Source organism: Protopterus annectens, chromosome 8.part0, assembly GCF_019279795.1.
Source record: "Protopterus annectens isolate FY-2018-M chromosome 8.part0, PAN1.0, whole genome shotgun sequence".
NCBI lineage: Eukaryota > Metazoa > Chordata > Ceratodontiformes > Protopteridae > Protopterus > Protopterus annectens.
Genome location: NC_056741.1, coordinates 955,087,148 through 955,106,123, shown reverse-complemented (window position 1 = coordinate 955,106,123; position 18,976 = coordinate 955,087,148). Strand labels below are relative to the sequence as shown.

General features: G+C 35.0%; 1 protein-coding gene and 1 long non-coding RNA gene across 8 annotated transcripts in view; one reads left to right on the top strand and one right to left on the bottom strand.

Annotated features, from left to right (window-relative positions):
• Positions 1-18,976, bottom strand: part of MAG (myelin associated glycoprotein) — a 2,406,588-nt gene that overhangs the window by 1,528,336 nt on the left and 859,276 nt on the right. The gene's annotated exons all lie outside the window — the stretch shown is intronic.
• On the top strand, positions 6,226-11,545 carry LOC122809181. The gene is made up of 3 exons (XR_006365866.1): positions 6,226-6,351; positions 8,687-8,798; positions 10,294-11,545. It is a non-coding gene; the product is annotated as an uncharacterized LOC122809181 (long non-coding RNA).

The following is an 18,976-nucleotide window of genomic DNA, read 5'->3' as shown; positions in this document are numbered from 1 at the left end:
AAACACAAGTCGAAAAAAAAACTGTTGTGGTAGAAGACAACCAGGATAGTTCTTGGCAACCTGCAGGCTAATCTGCTTCTGTGTGACCCACTGGACTGGCATACTGAGACAGAAGCACTACATAAAACAGGCTAAAATTTAATGAGAGTGGTATAGCAAGTCACATGAACCTGCATCCTTGACATCAGGATTATTTATCCATTTGTCATTAGCAAACTGAATCCCCTGTGCATGTGGCAGTATTACAGAGCATTACATTACACTATAAAATGCAGTTTGTCTGCTCCACCTGCTCATCCTGATCTTCTAATACCTCCATCCCTCTGCTCTATTTTGATTATGGTTTCCAGAATGTTCCTGCATTTCTTTGCTGTCTGCATGCTTCTGAACAGCTACCCGCTAATACTCCCCCTAGATATACTTCAGCACACAGCTAGTCCAAATCTTGCTGTTATAGATTCCCCTTCACTATCTTTGTAACACATTGTTTTACAAAGTTTAAATCTTAATCTAATACCGCATTAAGAAATTTGTCTCCCTAATCAGTGAGCCCTTATTAAGAGTCTGTATGCCTGAAATTAAAACAGCCATGAAAAGTGATCACAGCTACACTTACAAAGATTATTAAAGAAGACAACTCACTGAAAAATATAAGAAAATAAAGTCCAGTCTATATTGTGAATGACAAAATGCATATCTATGCATACATTGCTCCCCAGCTGATAAAAAATCATTAAAGAACTGTTTAAAGACTGTATGTAAAGAAATTATGGACACTACAAAAATACCTGAACACAGATGTTTATGGACTGGGATAGGGTTGTGGGGTGATTTTGAAAATGGAAAATAATAAAACTGTACATATTCCAAATGTAAATGTAGAAGGTAATGTATGTTTTGTTAGATATAGGGGACAGTTGAAAACATGTTTTTTTTTTTTTTGTGGAAAGGATGATCATTTAATAAGGAATTGTGACAAAAAAATGTTTTGTTTGTGGAAAGATAGGACATAAAGCTAAAAATGTGATTTGCCTTGTAAAATATGTGGGAGATGGGACATGCTTAGGTAGATTGTGACGAGCATATACAGATGAAAGAACAAATGCAAGAATGTACGTATAATATAAGAAAAAACTGTAGAACATGAACATGAAGATCAGGATGCCATACAAGAGGGTGGTAAAGATAAACAGTATATAAAGAAAATGAAAATAATGAAGAAGAGGAATTGGTACAGGGAACAAGTGAAGAGGAGGACATAAACTGAAAAGTGGTGAGAGGAAAAAAGAATTCAATATGGAAAATGATGAAAAATAGAAAAAGGAAGTTAAAAAGTGTGATTATGAAAGAAAATAAAAAAGACAAAGAGAAAGACAGAAGGAAACAAACTTCTATCTATAAATAAAATTTCTATCTATAAATGTTTATAGTATAAAGAATATTAAAAGAATGTTAGGTGTTTTAGAATGGTGTGCACTACTTGATATGCATGTAATTATTTTAGAAGATATGAGAATATTAACAGAAGAAGAAAGGCTACAGACAGAAGAGCTATGGAGTGGAAGCATCGACTGAAATACGGGAAAAAGTACATGTTCAGGGATTGGTGTATTATATAATGAAACAAAAATATTACATTACACTGTAGTGGAACTAGGTAGAATAACAGTGCTAGGCATAGGGTATGAAAAAGACATGCATAGAATCATTGCAATTTATGCACGTTACTAAAATATCAGAAATTATGTAGGAGTGAATATGGAAATAATATGAGTGAGAGACTTTTATTGCGATTTAAGGGAAAGAAAGAAAGAAAGAAAGAAAGAAAGAAAGAAAGAAAGAAAGAAAGAAAGAAGGGAATGATATTAGGAAGGTGTACAAAATAATGAAAAGTGGAAAGTTATATTTATGGGATAACAAACATTGGACTTAAAAAATAAATGAGCCTAAAACAGAAATTGATTATTTTGTAATAACTGATAGTTTGAAAATTGTAATAGAAGGAATAAAGGAAATAGTTTTTTTTTTTGAACATCTGGCTATATGGATAGAAGTGAAGGAAATGGAAGGATATATAAGGTTAGGTAAAGGTATTAAAAGATTTAATGGAAAAGATTTAGATGAGGAAGATAGAAGGCAGATTAATCAATTATTGAAAGATCATGTAGAAATTAGAATTTTCTATTAAGACTGACAGATTGGTGGATAAGCTTTAAAGAAAAAATATAAAAATGCTATTTAGAATGTCAGGCTGTGAGGAGAAGGAGAGAAAAACAGAAATACAGGCAATTACATGAGGAAGTATTTAGAAAGGTGATAAAAAATAAAACTAGCTTTTATCAAATGGAGAAAAAGATATATGAAATGAATCAAGAGAAGATTAAAAAAATGTTACATAAATAAATATATTTCTTACAAGGGAAAAAAGAAGAAGTGGCTCTGTATTTGCACACGATAGTAAGAGAAAATGAGAGACTAATAAGGAGGTTGAAAAACAATGAAGGAGAAAGCGTGAATACACACAAACAAATATTTGAAGTAATAAAAGAGTATATAAAAACACATTCAAAAACAGGGTGATAAAAGAGAACCAGATGTGGAACGTTAAAACAATTGAGTAAGGAAGATAATGAGAATATGGAGAAAAATATAAATTTACAAGACCTTAATGAAATTTTAAAAGAGTTAAATATGGAAAAGGCCACAGGGATGGATGGAATTGAGTATTATAAGTATTATAATATGGAAGAACGACAAAAGGTATGTTTTGTGGAAGTATTGAATGAATGGTAAGGAAAAGTGATAGTTAAAAAAGGGATATGTACTAGTGTTATGAAATGTATTTGGAAAAAAGGATAAAAAGAGAATATAAACATTGTAGACCGATAGTATTAAATAATCCAGATTATAAAATATTTATGACAGTAATATAAAAAAGATTAGAAAAGGTTGTAAATAGGTTGCTTGAGTGTACGATTTAAAAAAAAGGGGAAAGGAAGTCAAGATTTATTATGGATACTAAGAGAAGTGATAGATGATATTATAAATAAAAAGGCAGAAACTAAAGTTATAGTAGGAGATGTGAGTAAAGCATTCGATAGAATACAATATGATGGGTTATGGAATATATTAAGAGATTACAATATAAGTGATTAAATAATAAAAGTAACCATGCCAGTGTATGAGAATAATAATCTAAAAGTAATATTAAATGGATGGCTAAATGAAGAAATTAAAATACAATGTGGGAAAATGCAGCAATATCCAGCAAGCAGCATTTTATTTGCATTAGTTAAAAATGTGATTGTTAAAATGAATAGAGAATTGAAAATGGCAAAGTGCAAGATCATAAAAGGAGTATATATTCCAATAAAATCTTACTTACGCAGATGATATAGTTCTAGTTACTAGGAATAAGGAATGGATGGAGTAGGGAATTAGAAAATTAAATAGGTATTTTAAACATGCCATATTTGTGTATTAATAAATATAAAAGTAAAGGAAATGGGATTTTGGATAATTTAAAAGATATTCAATTTAATGATGAGGATATAGATATTTTGGGAATAATATTTGAAACAAATATGAAGAGAGAAAAACAATGGGAGAAAATTATACAAGAACTTGAGAGAAATATGTATATTTTGGAAATCATATAGATTGACATATAAGAAAAAAGTATATCTAATAAATTATATTCTTTTTTTGTAAAATGGCCTATTTGGCAAGTGTCTGTTCCATCTAAGTATGAAAAAGTGTTATTATTGATTGTATTTTTATTTATATGGGGATAAAGACTGAAAGCTTGTTAAAAAAGGAAGTATGTATGTTGGGGAAGAGGAAAAATAATTAGGGATAATTAACCCTATTGTAAATGCAGCTTCTTTGCATCTTTATAAAGTGTTGGTAGGATTAAAAGAAGAAAATAGGAATTTAGAAGATGTTATGATGAAAATTAAATATAAAGATGGAAAGATAATGTAAATGAAGATATAAAAGAGTATCAGAATATAATTCTTTTATGGAAACTGAGTACAGACAAAGGTAGGACAACAGAAAAGAATGGTATGTAAATATATTTAAATATAATAAGTGAACATTATTATATTTACCCTTGGATGCATTTAGAAAGTGAAAAATGAAATGCAATTAAAATAAGACTCCTATGGTGTAAAAGGATTTATGAATGTAAGGACTTTATGTGGAGGATGACTATAAGCAAATTACCTGTTAAAGCAAATATGATCTACACAAGGATTCAAGAGACAGTATGTAATTATTGTGGGGAAGTTGAAATGACAGAACATGTTTTTTTGAAATGTATGAGAGTGACATAATTGTTGGAGAAATTGTGTGAAAATAAGATACTGAAAGATTTTTAAAGCATAGAAAGTATAAACATTACTATGATAGAATATGGGTATTATGGTAACAGAAAACACAAAAAAGTTGAAAGAAATTGAAAAAAAATGTTTCATATTTTATGGACAATAAGATACGAGAGACTGAATGAAATAAAATTTAATGGGTATTATCTGAAATTTTGAAAAAGATATGTTTTGTTTGCGGAAAAAGGGTGGGAGAATAATTAAAGTATATGAAACTGTATTATATTGTAAATGTAAAATGTAAACAATTGCAAATAATATATGTGATGTATATAATATAAATAGTATACATAAGTTGATACAATTAATAAAGAACCCCTACTCATTTCTGCTGTGAGTAGGACCCATTTTGGAGGAACACTTTCTTTTTTCCATTCCAGGCATGGAGATGACGCAGAGAAATATGGAGGGAGATGGAGAGAGAAGAAGATGATGAAGTGGTAGAAGAACTGAAGGAGAAAGCAAATGCTGAGATCAGAGAATGTGTGCAGGACTCTGAGGAAATGTTTCAAAGAAACACATTTGATAGAGATGAGTCAGCAAATGATGGATGTTTAATTACAACCCTGGTTGGGAGGGTTGCAGGCTGATTTACTTAATGAAATGGTGGTAGAGAGTGAGCCAGAAAATGAATGAGATGTTTCTTGGGGGACATTATGGAGAAAATATAAAAGGAAGATGCAGAGACAATCCTGAAAAATAGTGCTAAAATGGAAAAGAAAACATATGCAGAGAAAGTAAAACAAAAGAAAAGTAGAGTGTGAGAAAAGAAGGTAGAAGGAAATGAAAAACAGAAATATGTGGTAAGGATTCAAAGTAAAGAAGACAAAATAAATGGGCACCTATGAAGTATGGGACAATTTAATAGCTCCTTTGGGTGTAAAAGCACATGTGCTAAGAGCATCTATTCTTATTAACAAAGAGACATTTTGTGACATTATATTTGGGACTGTTCTGTCAATGGAAATTTTTCTTGTAGAATATCACAAAAAGAATGACTATAACCCTTGGAATCTTTATGTGATAAAAGCATTTTACAGGGAAATCAAAAAGAAAATTAATGTACTTCTCTGAACAGAGGTAGAAAGATAGTCTTTGAAAGGAAATTTGAAAGCTTTATGTAAAGAAGTACTGGACATTGCAAAAGTTTATGACAAAAGGGGTTGATTGGCTAGTGGTTGGGATTGTAATATTGTACTAAAAATAGAGAAAAAAATATACATATACCAAGCGTGATAAATATATATGGGAATAGGGGTGTTATAAAATAATGAGTACAACCCAAAACATATAAGAAAGTGTTATACTTGTGGGAATGGGAATGATGTAAAAAATGTGAATTGAAATGTTATAAATGTAACAAAATTGGACATTTATGTATTGTGATACGAATGTGATACAAAAGAGGTGTACATTGAGTGAGTGTGATTATTTGACTATTGCCTCACTATATCTCAACATTCTCTTTATTTTCTTTATTAAGTAATGCTATATTCTGGAAGTGTCAGGAGGCATGAGAGATGATGCTGTATTCCAGAACAGTTTAGTGATTTCAGCAGAGTCACTACATTTGATTACAAAATATGCCTTGCATGTGTGTGTGTGTGTGTGTGCTGGGACATTCCAGTAAAGTACTAAAACCTGCAAAGTCATTGGAATATTCCAGTGTAATACTTGAAAATTGCAAAATCATTGTATGTGGCAGAAATTGCTGTTCCTTCTGGGTGGGTGGCCAACATCACAGAATGATTTAGCTCCAGCCTGTATTAGAAAGTACTGATTCTCATGACTTGTGGTAAACAACTTGGTTATATATATAGCTGGGGCCCCTGCACTCAGGCTGAAGCCTCACCTGTGGAGTGGACACACTGCCCTGGACTGTTTTCCCGATGAAGACTCCTGCTTGACTGCAATGGGGCTTTCCAGTCAAGACTGAAGACAGGATGAAGCTTTCTCTTTATTGGTGATGTATACCTTTTTTAAATATATTCTCTAATTTCCTATTTTAGTTAAATAGAGTTTACTTAGTTTCCTATTTTAGTGTGATTTACTGTTCAGTTACATAGAGTTTATTTAGTTTTCTCTTTAGTGACAGAAGTAAAGTTTGTTACTAAATAATTTCTTTAGTGTGAAGTGAATTATTTTGAATCCTGCTCATTAGACAATACATTATTTTGGCATCACGGACAGAATTCAAAATGTTTAAAAGAAGGTTTATATGTGTAACACTGCATTCATTGTTTTGATCAGTGTATACAGGAGTATAGCATTCCAATTAAACTCTGGAAACAGATAGCCTTGCTTTTGTTTAAATCATGCTAAAGTTTACAATTTGTAGAGATAGCTGCATACAGTGGAATGTTTTTAACAGAGATAAGGAATATCAGAGCTTAATGAAAAACACATGCCGATGTTAAAAAACATGACATACTGGTTAGAAAGTATATGTGCTAAGTTACATGCATACATTTTTTTTCTTTCTTTTCAGGATTTAACAAGTGTAACACCTCTGTACTAACATAGGAATACATCAGGATTTAAAGGGTTAAAAATTAAAGCAGCTAACAGCTCAAAGGGTAATATGGATATGTCATTAGTGTTAACTACAAGGTTATTAGAGTATTTTAATATTACAGTTTCCGACAGGATGCTAGAATGGGCAGAACATGACAACAAAGATATTTTTAACATTCTTACAAGATGCATGTAAAGATGACAAGGGTACAGTCTGATACAGTCAGAGACTGTGAAAAAAAGCATATAACAGGGGAGAAAAGTTCTGAGACAGTTGCAAGAGGCAGGTGTCAAGGTAAATACAGGCAAAATGCAGTTCTTGTCACAAAAGTAACATTTCTAGGAATCATTATCAGACTGACAGGGAGTCCTACTTGCTAGGAAAGAATATCGGGCATTCTGCAATTGCCAAAGCCTTTGACAATTTCAGATTTGCAAAATTTCATGGGAAACATAAAAAATGCTGAAGTAAAAGTTAGCATAGGCAACGGAGTTAATAGCCCCCACCAGTAAATTACATCTTGTTTTGCAAGATGCAGCATGGAAGGACACACTCTCAGTGGTGCTATTACATGCTTGGCCATAAGAGGCATCTCAGAAAATGGACTAAGTTAAGACGGGTTACTTTTTGTAGCAAAAAATAAAAAATAAATAACAATCCCTGCATTAAAAAATGTTTGGCCATTTACTTGGAAATAAAACAGACAATGTTCTCTGGGTTATAGTTCTAACTCCACATTTAACTATCAAACTTTGCTAAATGACAGTAAAAAATCACAAAAGATGCTAGTCAGGCATTCTTCTACAGTGTATGTAAATGGTACATGTTTCTGGAAGGATGGGAAGTACTACATTGGGTTCGCAATAGAGACATTCCAAAAGGGAGACAATAGCAATTATGGTTAAGTTACCAGGATGTATGTCAGCACAAAGGGCTAAACTAGAAGCTGCACAATATGTTTTGCAGCATTTACATCCAGTAAATATTTACTTTGACGGTGCATATATAATAAATTATCTGAGACTACTTATGGCAATGTGGGCTAGAAGAGAGTTTATTGATAGTGCAGGACTAATTCAAAAGTACAGGTGGGAGGGACAGTTCAGTATTTTAAACTAAAAAGCAAAGCATCAACACTGGATAAAAGACCCAAGATTCCTATTATGCAATGCGTGATAAGTTCACCTAAGATGCACCAGATAGGACATGCACATTAAATTACATTCAGGATTGAGCTAAGATAGGCATAGGAGGGGTAGCGATGTTACATAAAAAGATAGCTCAAATATCTGTGCTTGATAAATTACAAACATAGTCACTATTTGCAACAATTCCAATAATTGATTCTCCTGTTAAATGGGAACAGCCTTTTGCTCAGCTATCATTAGAGCAGTGACAACATGCTTGGTTTATAGACGGGTCAGCTAAATATGTAAAAATAAAATAGGAGGTGCTACAAAGCTGTATCTTAAAAAAAATAACTACTATGGGTAATGGTAAGCATAGTAAGTATACTGAGCTTTGTGCAGTTTTTCAGAATCTGAGGCAAGAGACACCAGGAACATGTCATATTTATACTGATTCTTGGTCAGTAGCAAATGGACTAGCAACCTGGTTGCCTACATGGCATAAAATGATTGGAAAAGTCATTCTAAGGAAATTTGGGGAAAAGAATTATGGCAATCAATTTGTAAAATGATAAGTCAGGGTATTGTGACAGTTTATCATGTTGATGCACATTGTTCTGCAGACTTTCTAGAATGACGGTTTAATTCTGTTACAGATGAACAAACAAGAATTTCAGAAGTTAATACACAAGATGATTCTGAGCGGATGTGGATGGCAAAATGGGCACATCAGAAATGTGGACATCTGGAGGAAAAAGCTACTTAAAGGTGGGCACAAACAAGAGAAATTGCACTTTCATTAAATTTAATTAAAACAGTTATATTACAGTGCCCGGTATGTTAGTATACACAACAGCAAAGGCCTATATTTCATACAGTTCAGGGAAATATAGGATGAGGAAAGTTACCAGGACAAATATGGCAGATTAATTATATTGGTCCTTTACCATCTAATAAGGGCAGCCAATACATATGTACAGCAGTAGACACTTATTCTGGATACCTTCTTGGTTTTCTGTGCCGATGAGCGACACAGGTAAGTATTCTAAAAAACATAGATTTAATCATTTTGTATTATGAAATGCCTTTGCAAATACAAAGTGACAATGGTTCCCACTTTAAAGGGAGAATAGTACAAAAATTTGCAAAACAGCATAATATTAAATGGGTGTTTCATATACCCTATTACCCACGGGCAGTAGGATTAATTGAAAAAATGATTAAATTAATTAAAGACCAGTTAAACAAATTAGAAAAAGCTACGCTGTAAAACTAGAGAAATAATCTAAATATGGCATTACAGATTTTAAATAGTAGACCGATTTCAGAAACAGAAACACCATTAATAAGAATGTTAACTCCAGCATTACAGATCAAACCATATGTGACGACAAAGATAATCACATATTGGGAAACTCAGGCAGGTGCATTAGCTCCTACTAGAGCCACACCTGAGACTGAAGGACTGAGTCTATATTCGATGAATGCCTACAAAATACTGCCACGGTCAGTTCAACTAATCAAAACTGGAATTGGCATTCAAATTCCAACAAAGTATTTTGATTGGATAGTGTCTCAGTCAACACTTGCTTTGAAAGGTGTTCAGGTTGTGGATGGAGTTATTAAGGCAGATTACCAAGGGGAACTTAAAATTATTTTGTTAAATACTTTAGACTGGCAGTAGATTTTTACAGTGCTGAGGTGCCAGCTCGACGCCCAACCTTCAACGAAGGCACACCCATTCACGCATGTCTTTCGAACGGCACTCAACCATGTGGAGGACATGCAGACTCCAGACAGAAGGCGCTCCAGCCAAGAATCGAACAGGAGAACCTCTTGCTGTGAGGCAACAATGCTACCGCTGCACCACCACGACTTGCGGACTGGAGTTCCGCTGTGGCGACCCCTAACCAGGAAAAGCCAAAAGAAGAACAACTTCAGATGAGAATGTTCATGTAAGGAAAAAGGATAGGGTAGCCCAAATATTTATCGTACCTGTGTTAGGCGGCATGGTCATCAGAGGGCAGTCACTGCCTGTTGCTGCCTTTGAGAGGGAACAAATATCCAGTATGCATGAAATCAATTCAGGTGCAAAAATATGGGTCCATGAACCCAATAAACAACTTGAACAAGCAGAAGTTATTGCTACTGGAAATAACAATACTGTTTTGATTATTAAACCAGGAAAGAAAAAAATGGAAATATGTACCAGCAGATTGGTGTTATTTGCAAAAATAATCATGTTACTTTTCTTTGATTTCAGATTCTAACTCTAGTCTATGCAATGCTAACTGTTGGTATTCTCGCTGTGCTGTATGGTCCCTTTGGCAGAGTGCGTAACACCAGGAGTAAAAGCAACCAGAGTCAATTCAACAATAATCCAGTGGGGATGGGCTGCTAGTACACAGAATAGGACACAAGGAACGTTTACCTGCCCTGCTGGACAAGAATGTTCTACTGTTAATTTGACATCCAAAGGAAATCTAACTATTTGAAGGGTGAGGAGGGGAGACTTTTATGTCCAACTACTGAATGACAGACCAATCATGGTAACAATCTAAAATTACATGGACAAAACAATGTTGCAATTGTAAATATGAACAGACATATCAAGAAAATTATTACTTTTGTCAGAATGGAACTGATATTTATAATGAATCAATTGACATATGGAACATTACTGCATTGTTTTGTATGAATGCAACTCAAATCATAAATAGAAAGGCATGGGCTTCACAAATAAATGAAGTATGGCAACAAACTAAGTTGTCCCGGGGCATCTTAATTGGGGGGATTAGATAGATATTAGTGGGTGTTAGGTGAGTTGGGGTAGTGAAAGGGTTAGGTGGCGGCAGGGAGGATTGGGAGGAAATAAAATAAGAGTAGGGAGGGGCTTAAGAGGTTTAGATAAGTGTAGGTGTAGTTGGGTAAGCAATCACATTTGGTGTGAACTTGCTACCCTCCCACCCTCCCCTTGTTTGGGGGTTTGAGGCATGGGGGTTTATCAGTGGGGGTAGGCGGAGAAGAGGGAGAGGCTTTCCCTCTTCTTTTTCCCCCTCTGGTGTATGGATGCTCATTTCAAGGATGCTTGCTGAATGGATGAGTAAGCTGAGGTAAGGATGCTGCTTAACTGGTGGAAGGTAATTCAATGAATGGTGTATGAAGTGAGATGGGACGCTGCTTCATAAGTAAAGTAGCAAGCAGCAGTATGGACCCTGCTTACTGAGCAGGGTGAGTAGGTACACTGCCCTGTTTAGTGTTACAAGGATGGCACTGCTTAATTGGTGGAAGGTAGTTCAATGAATGGTGTGTGACATGAGATGGGACGCTGCTTCATAAGTAAAGTAAATGAGCAGCAGTATGGACCCTGCTTACTGAGCAGGGTGAGTAGGTACGCTGCCCTGATTAACATTACAAGGATGTTTATGCTGTGTTTAGAAGCAATGATAGTATGTTCAGTTGTAAGGTGAACAAAGCTATGTTATGGAAGTTTTAATAAAGGTCGTCAAATGTCATTCGGTGTGATGTGTTTATTGAAGGGGCATGAAACAACTGTATTGAATAACAATCCCAAAGCTCATTTTCACCAAATAATTAAAGTACCTTCTGCATGTAGATATGTAGGACAGGAATATCAAAAGACTGTGTTACATTTTAATATTACTTTTCCAAAAATAAGTAAGTGCAGGCAGAAATGGGCATGTTATAGTACCTTATTAGGAGGTATTGGTTAGGGGTTAGGAATCCTGAATGCAATTAATGTTAAAGTTTTAGCTAATAAAATTAAAGGTGTGGGTCAGGATATTTCACAAATTGTACATTTACAAGCTCAATGGAATCCTACAGTTTGGCACACACAAAAACAGCTTGTTAGTTGTGACAAAGAATTTTTAGATCAATTTAATGCTTCTGTGGTTTCCAGTTTAAAATTTGATGAAATGTCACTAGGTTTGTAAATTGGGCAACATGTACCTTACAGTCATTTTATGTATCAATGTGGAAAAAATCTTGTGGAGACCAAATTAATGCTTAAGAATTAACATGTCTGGAGACAGCTGTTTAACAATGGATACCTAGTATTAATTGGATAAGGCTGTTTTCTGAAAAAACTAAATGTACAAACAACTTCTGTACAGGTTATATTATGCATTATAATGTCACAAATGCAAAAATGATGTGTCAGTTTGTAACCTTCCCACTGGTATTTGGACCTCTTTCATATCCTCTCCAATATTGCTTACCCCATTTAGAAGGGAACTACATTGACTTCTCAAACAGAACACACAAATTAAAACACTGTACCGAAACAATGAATGGACTCATCTGTGGACAGCATTCCTTACATATGAACACTGTTTATTTCAGCATTCCATCAACATCTGTAAATGGACTATATTACCTCCTACTTTTGAAATTTTCATAAAGTTAGCACCAGTGGTGGCTGGTGACTTCAAATCAAAGGGGGGATGCAGGAGATAGCTGAATGGGTGGGGCCAATGGGAAAGGGTGTGGCCCAACTAGAAAGGGGCAGAGCTAAGCTCAAAACCACAAAACTGGGACTTTAAATATGCTGCCCTGGGTGCCAAACCATCATTATGAGAGTCCTATCAAGACAAAATGAAGTGGAGAAGAAAAAAATATTTCAGTGCATTGGCTACATGACAGCTTACTTAATATCTAGATGGAAACAAAAAGGTTGTGAGGCATGAAAAAATAAATTACTTTTTAAATACATTACTGGAATGCCAGTCAAAATAAAGAATAAAAAACAAGCAACACTCAACTCAAACCACTTCTCCTTGCACTGCAGTTCTAATTATAATTTATATTCAACTTTATAAAAGTACCAAGTAACATGCTGAAAGTAGCAATCTCTATGATATCAATTATCTCCACTTGTAAAAATGTTTCTTATCCAAAAAAGACCTGCTGTGCTGGCTGCCTGACAACAACAACCATCTACTTGTTTCATAGGGAAAACATGATCAAAGTAAAAAATGAACAGCAAACAGGTAATAAGCTCAAGATAAATTGCTTAAAGGATTACTGCACACGTTATGGACCACACATGACAGATTGGCATTCTGTTTAGTTTACAGCTAAAGCCTGCAAAGATAACTGCAAGTCTCCAGCAAATGTAATGAGAGTCTGATAATACTGTAATCCTGTCCTTTATTACAGATACTGTCATATGCATTTCAATAATTAAGGCTTATACGTTATCTAACTAGGTAAATATTCTCTGCATGGCAACAACAAAAAGGCTTTCCATGTTGATAATTCTTTAACAGTATGCTTATTAAAGCTTACTTGCATCTTACAATTCCAGACAAGCTTACCTGATGGTCATTAAAGCACTGCTACTTAAACACAGAGCAACATGCACTGCAACAACATGCATTTTTCTGAATAATAAGCATAAACCAACAGTATAAAAATATGACAAAAAACAGAACATTCTGCAAAATCAAGGATAGATGAAAAGCCACTGTAGTACTTGTGTCTACCTTGGATGGTGGGATACTTTGCACACTTACACTGCATAACTGTTCCTTGTCTTGCTTGGACACATCCAGAGTAACTACATTGGGGAGTGGGGTACAACAAGTATGTCACAATTTGAAATATATCTGGCTGACGGTGATGGCCCTGACATATTTGTCATACTTCTCAACCTCAGAGCAAGATATCTGGACAAAGTCATAAATAGAAGTGGGACAAAGCCCCAAAAATAAGGAAAAATGTTTTAAATATTGCTCTTATAAATTTAGAATGATAATAATAGGTCTTGCATTACTGTAAATTTTCTGAAGGGTATAAATTGTGAAACTCAAATGTCTTCATTCTTCACTCTTTAATGATTTGCCACTAATTTGTCAGAAAACCACAATTTTAGGAAAAGCGAACCAAAAATGTGATGCAAAAATATAAAATAGCCACACGATACAGCTGGGAACCTGTCAACAAAGGGACACTTTTTTAATATTAGTACTGTTAAGTTGAGCAGCTGGCAAAATAAGAAAATCTACATGCATTTCTAAAACAAAAGTAATCTGTAGCTCTGATCATTACAATTATTTATTAATTGTAACCCTCCACGTTTCTTCCCACATTGCCATTTTGCAGAGGGATTATTAGGGGGAGAGCAACATTTTCAGCCAATATTGGGGACATTTGAGAGGTTTGGATATACCAAATTCTATAAAGTGATTTATTTGTGCATACCTCTCAACCTCTTAGCTTCAATCATAAATGATTTACCAGAAAACCACAAATTTTATGAGGAACAAACCAAAAACAAGAAACAAAAATATATTCATTCTGTGAAAATCTGGACAGTTGAGAGGTATAGTTCAGCTGGGAGAATTGTGCGACAGAAATCCTACACGACGGACTTAGTTCCCTAGGTGTGGACAATAACCCCCCCCCCCCAAAAAAAAATGAAAATCTAAGAGAAGTGATTGCTTCAATCTGGCTTCATCACTTTCAGCAGCATTCAGACTCAGTGAAAATATTCAGTAATAAAAAAAGTTTGTGTTTGTAGACAATTAATTTAACTGGTTCCTAATCAAACACATCTAACCAAGAACTGGGAAGGGGCATACCTCAGCTGATCAGATAATCAATACATACCTCCCTAATTTGTATTAAATTATATTCCTTGTATAATACAGTACAGATGTTAGTGGGTGTTTTAAATTTGTTTTGAACATTTTTCCAGTAAACTATGAAACAAAATGTATGCACCAATAATGACAAAACTGCCCAATTCAGAACATTTCCATCGTAAAAGTCAACTCAGGCTTCTACAGTCCACCAGTATCAGTAAATATGCACAATCTCTGAAGAAGTAATAGTAATCTAAATAATTCCACATTAAAGAGATGTGTAACTAATGAAGAGATTGCTGCTAGCAAACAACTTTATATTCCATCTACAAATAAAGTGCCTGTAGCCCTTGAAGAATAAATTGTCTATGTTGCATTACAAAAATGATAAGCTAGTAATATTACAATAGGGAATAGATGACAAATTGATAACAGGCTAATAGTTACTAGTTATCTCTGCCAAAGAGGACATTCTCAGGACTGCAGTCAGTATCAGCAATGCATCTACATATGTGGGAGCAGAATCCACAGCCTTCTGCATTGAAAGCAAGTACACTACCTGTTGTGCTATTTACAATGTCAGTAGCCTCAACATGAGCAGCACTAAACTTCTGTTTAAGCTCTCAGCTCCTTGTAAAATCCACTTGACACTCAACTATATCTCTCAACTTTGCAGCACAAGAAATCTGGAAAAAGACAAAATATATTGGGGGGGGTCTAAAGCCTAAAAAACAGAGACACATTTTAAACATTGCTTGTATAATCTTGGAAAGTTGGTAGAATAAATTGTTATGTTACCACCATGCATTTCACTGCCAAATCTTGAACCCAGGACCCTATGCACTACAGTCAGAGCAACATACCACTATTCCATATAAGCTATTTCTTAAACAACATGAAGACTGAAACTTAAATGGCTATCATTTAGTGAATTCAGTTCCCACCATAGCTCTCAACCTCTTAGCACAAAATACCTGGACAAAGTCAATAATAGGGGAATACAGCCCCCAAACATATTCAGTGAATTCAGTTCTCACTTCTCACCATAGCTCTCAACCTCTTAGCACAAAAATCCTGGACAAAGCCAATAATGGGGGAATACAGCCACAAAAATAGGGACAATTTTCAAATATTGATCTTATAAACCTAGAAAATTGCTAGAATAAAAGGTTGTGTAGTGTTACCATGCATTTTCTGAATAATATGAAGTCTGAAATTCAAATGCCTGCCATTAAAAATCCAGAAAACCACAAACATATGAAGCAAAAATCTGCAGTGGTGTTGGGTAGGGAATTCAGGCTCTTGCTACAAACATATGAGACAAAAATCTGCAATGGTGATGGGTAGGGAATTCAGGCTCTTGCAACCTGTATCCAAGGTACAGGGTTTGAGCCTGAATAACTCTAGTCACCAGGAATATCCAATTGGGGCATTACACACACACACACACACACACACACACACACACACACACACACACACACACACACACCCTTGCAGAGTACCTGTATACATTTCCAAGCTGAATCGCCAGTTCCCTAGTAGCAAGAGCAGTCAAAGTCTGACACAAGAGTGGTTGCAGAGCTTTCTGACAAGTCCCGAGTCAGTGCTTGCTCCTGATCTAAGCTGCCAGTTCCCTAGCAGAGCAGCTCTGACAAAAAAAAAGTCCAAGCTGCCATTCCTGCACAGAAATAAAGTCTGAGCTGCCATTACTATCTTGCAACAGCAGTCTGAGAGTGCATGCATGCTGGGAGCCAATCACAGTGTGTCAAATGTGAGCCGGGGAGTGCCAGGAGTCAACCAGTTGCTATGTAGACTGCAGACATTGCAGTCTGTTCTCCTTACAGTTTATGTGGTTTATAACCACATAGACTTCTGTGGCACCTACACTGAGCCTTTCTTTTGTTATCCGGACTGGTTAGATGGCAGTCCAGATAGGAAAGCACACATGCGCAGGACTGCAGTGAGTTTTCTGTTCTTTACAGATGGGGGGGCTGCAGTCCAATAGTATGAGCCACCCCTGGTTAGCACTACAGTTTATATGTTTAGTGACAAATCAAACATTGCCATATGCCTTAACAAAATCCTTTTGTAGGTTACCTAGATAATGCAACTCATTTAAACTGGCATAATGAAACTTATATCTTATCTCCGGAAACATATATTAATGTATTTCATGACTAGTCACCAGACAAGCTGAAATATCATAACCTGACTTTCAACCTGAATTCTTTACAAAAAGTATTGAACAATACACAACATCTTGAAAAACATTTACAGGCAGTAAATCATAGTATTTTACATCATGAAATGACAAGTATTATTACAGAAAATAAGCTTGTTAGTTTAGCCAAGAAAACGTACTGTGGTGGTGGTGCTGCGGAAGCGTTATCGCCTCACAGTTAGACGCTGCCCATTCGATTCTCGGTTAGAGCGTCTTCTGTGTAGCGACATGCGTGAATGGGTGTTCCTTTGTTGAAGGTTATGCGTTAGGCCCGGCAATCCAGTACGTAAAAATCTACTGCCAATCATTAGCAGACCAGAGTTCCGCTGTGGCGACCCCTAACTGGGAAAAGCCAAAAGACACAAACAAAGTTTAGCCAAGAAAACAGAGTCTGATGCAGCACATAAATGGTGGGATATATTTACCGGATGGTCAGTATCCGGCACCAAGTTGTTGAATTGGTTAATACACCCAATATTAGTTCTACAGATTGTTTTAATTTTATTGACATTCTCGAATTGTCGATTAACTTATCGTGTTTATAAAAAGGCAAATACGGTAAGTGAGTCAATAGTCAAGGGGCCGAATGTGATACAAAAGAGTGGTACATTGAGTGAGTGTGATTATTTGACTATTGCCTCACTATATCTCAGCATTCTCTTTTTATTTTCTTTATTAAGTAATGCTATATTCTGGAAGTGTCAGAAAGCATGAGAGATGATGGTGTGTTCCAGAACAGTTTAGTGATTTCAGCAGAGTCACTAAATTTGATTACAAAATATGTCTTGTATGTGTATGTGTGCTGGAGTATTCCAGTAAAGTACTAAAGCTTGCAAAGTCATTGGAATATTCCAGTGTAACACTTGAAAAATGCAAAATCATTGTATTTGGCAGGAATTGCTGTTCCTTCTGAGGTGGGTGGCCAACACCACAGAATGATCTAGCTCCAGCCTAGAGTGGAAAGTACTGATTCTCATGACTTGTGGTAAACAACTTGGTTATATATAGCTGGGGCTCCCTCCACTCAGGCAGAAGCCTTACCTGTGGAGTGAATGCACTGCCAAGGACAGTTTTCCAGATGAAGACTCCTGCCTTATACAATGGGGCTTCCAAGTCAAGACTGAAGACAGGATGAAGCTTTCTCTTTATTGGTGATGTATACCTTGCTTGTTACTAACTGATTTCTTTAGTGTGAAGTGAATTATTTCGAATTCTGCTCATTAGGCAATACATGTATAGACTGCAAAAATAAAAATAAGAGTAAAGAAGAAAAAAACAAAAGAAAAAATGAACAAAGAGAAGAAATTTTACAAGTAGGAGAAATAGAAAAAAATTAGATGAGACAAAATAATAAAGAGAACATTGAAGAATGTTCTGAAATAAGTGATGAAGATGACAAACTGTGAGGTAGTAAAAGGTGAAAAGATTTCTATAAGTAATAGGGTAAAAAATAGTAAAAGAACATTTAACATGATATGTGCAAAAGAAAAAAGAAAGGAAATGGAAGAAAAAAGAATATACACAGTTAAAGAGTTGGGCTCGGTATAATGGTTAAGGTGTTTGACTCAGACACAAGGTGCAGCACTTGATTATCACTTTTGGGTAGGAAATTTGTTAGGTTTAAAATTACCTATTAAGAAAAGCAGCCTAGTAATTAGCTATGAACTACTGAAATTATCAATTACAGGGAAAGTGAAAATTTGTGTGTTTTCTGAAAATTTGAATAGTATTAAGACTATAGTAAGAAAAATAAGAAATTTTGGAGTGGTGTAATACATGTGATGCAGATTAGAAGACACAGGATTTTTAACAAATGAAGAAAGACTACAAACAGAGAAACAATGGGGAGGAAAGATAATCTGGAATTTGGAAAATGAGAAATGTTACGGAATAGCTGTATTCTGTAGAAACACAATTAAGATATTACATGTAACTTTAGCAAAATTGGGAATACTAATCATTGTAGATTTCAAATGGAAAGGACAAGTCTATGGAATTATAACATGATATGCTTATACTAATTGTAAAGAAAAGGAAAGCTTATTTCATCATATTTTATACAATGTACTGATAAATATGAATATTATAATAACAGGAGACTTTAACTGTCATTT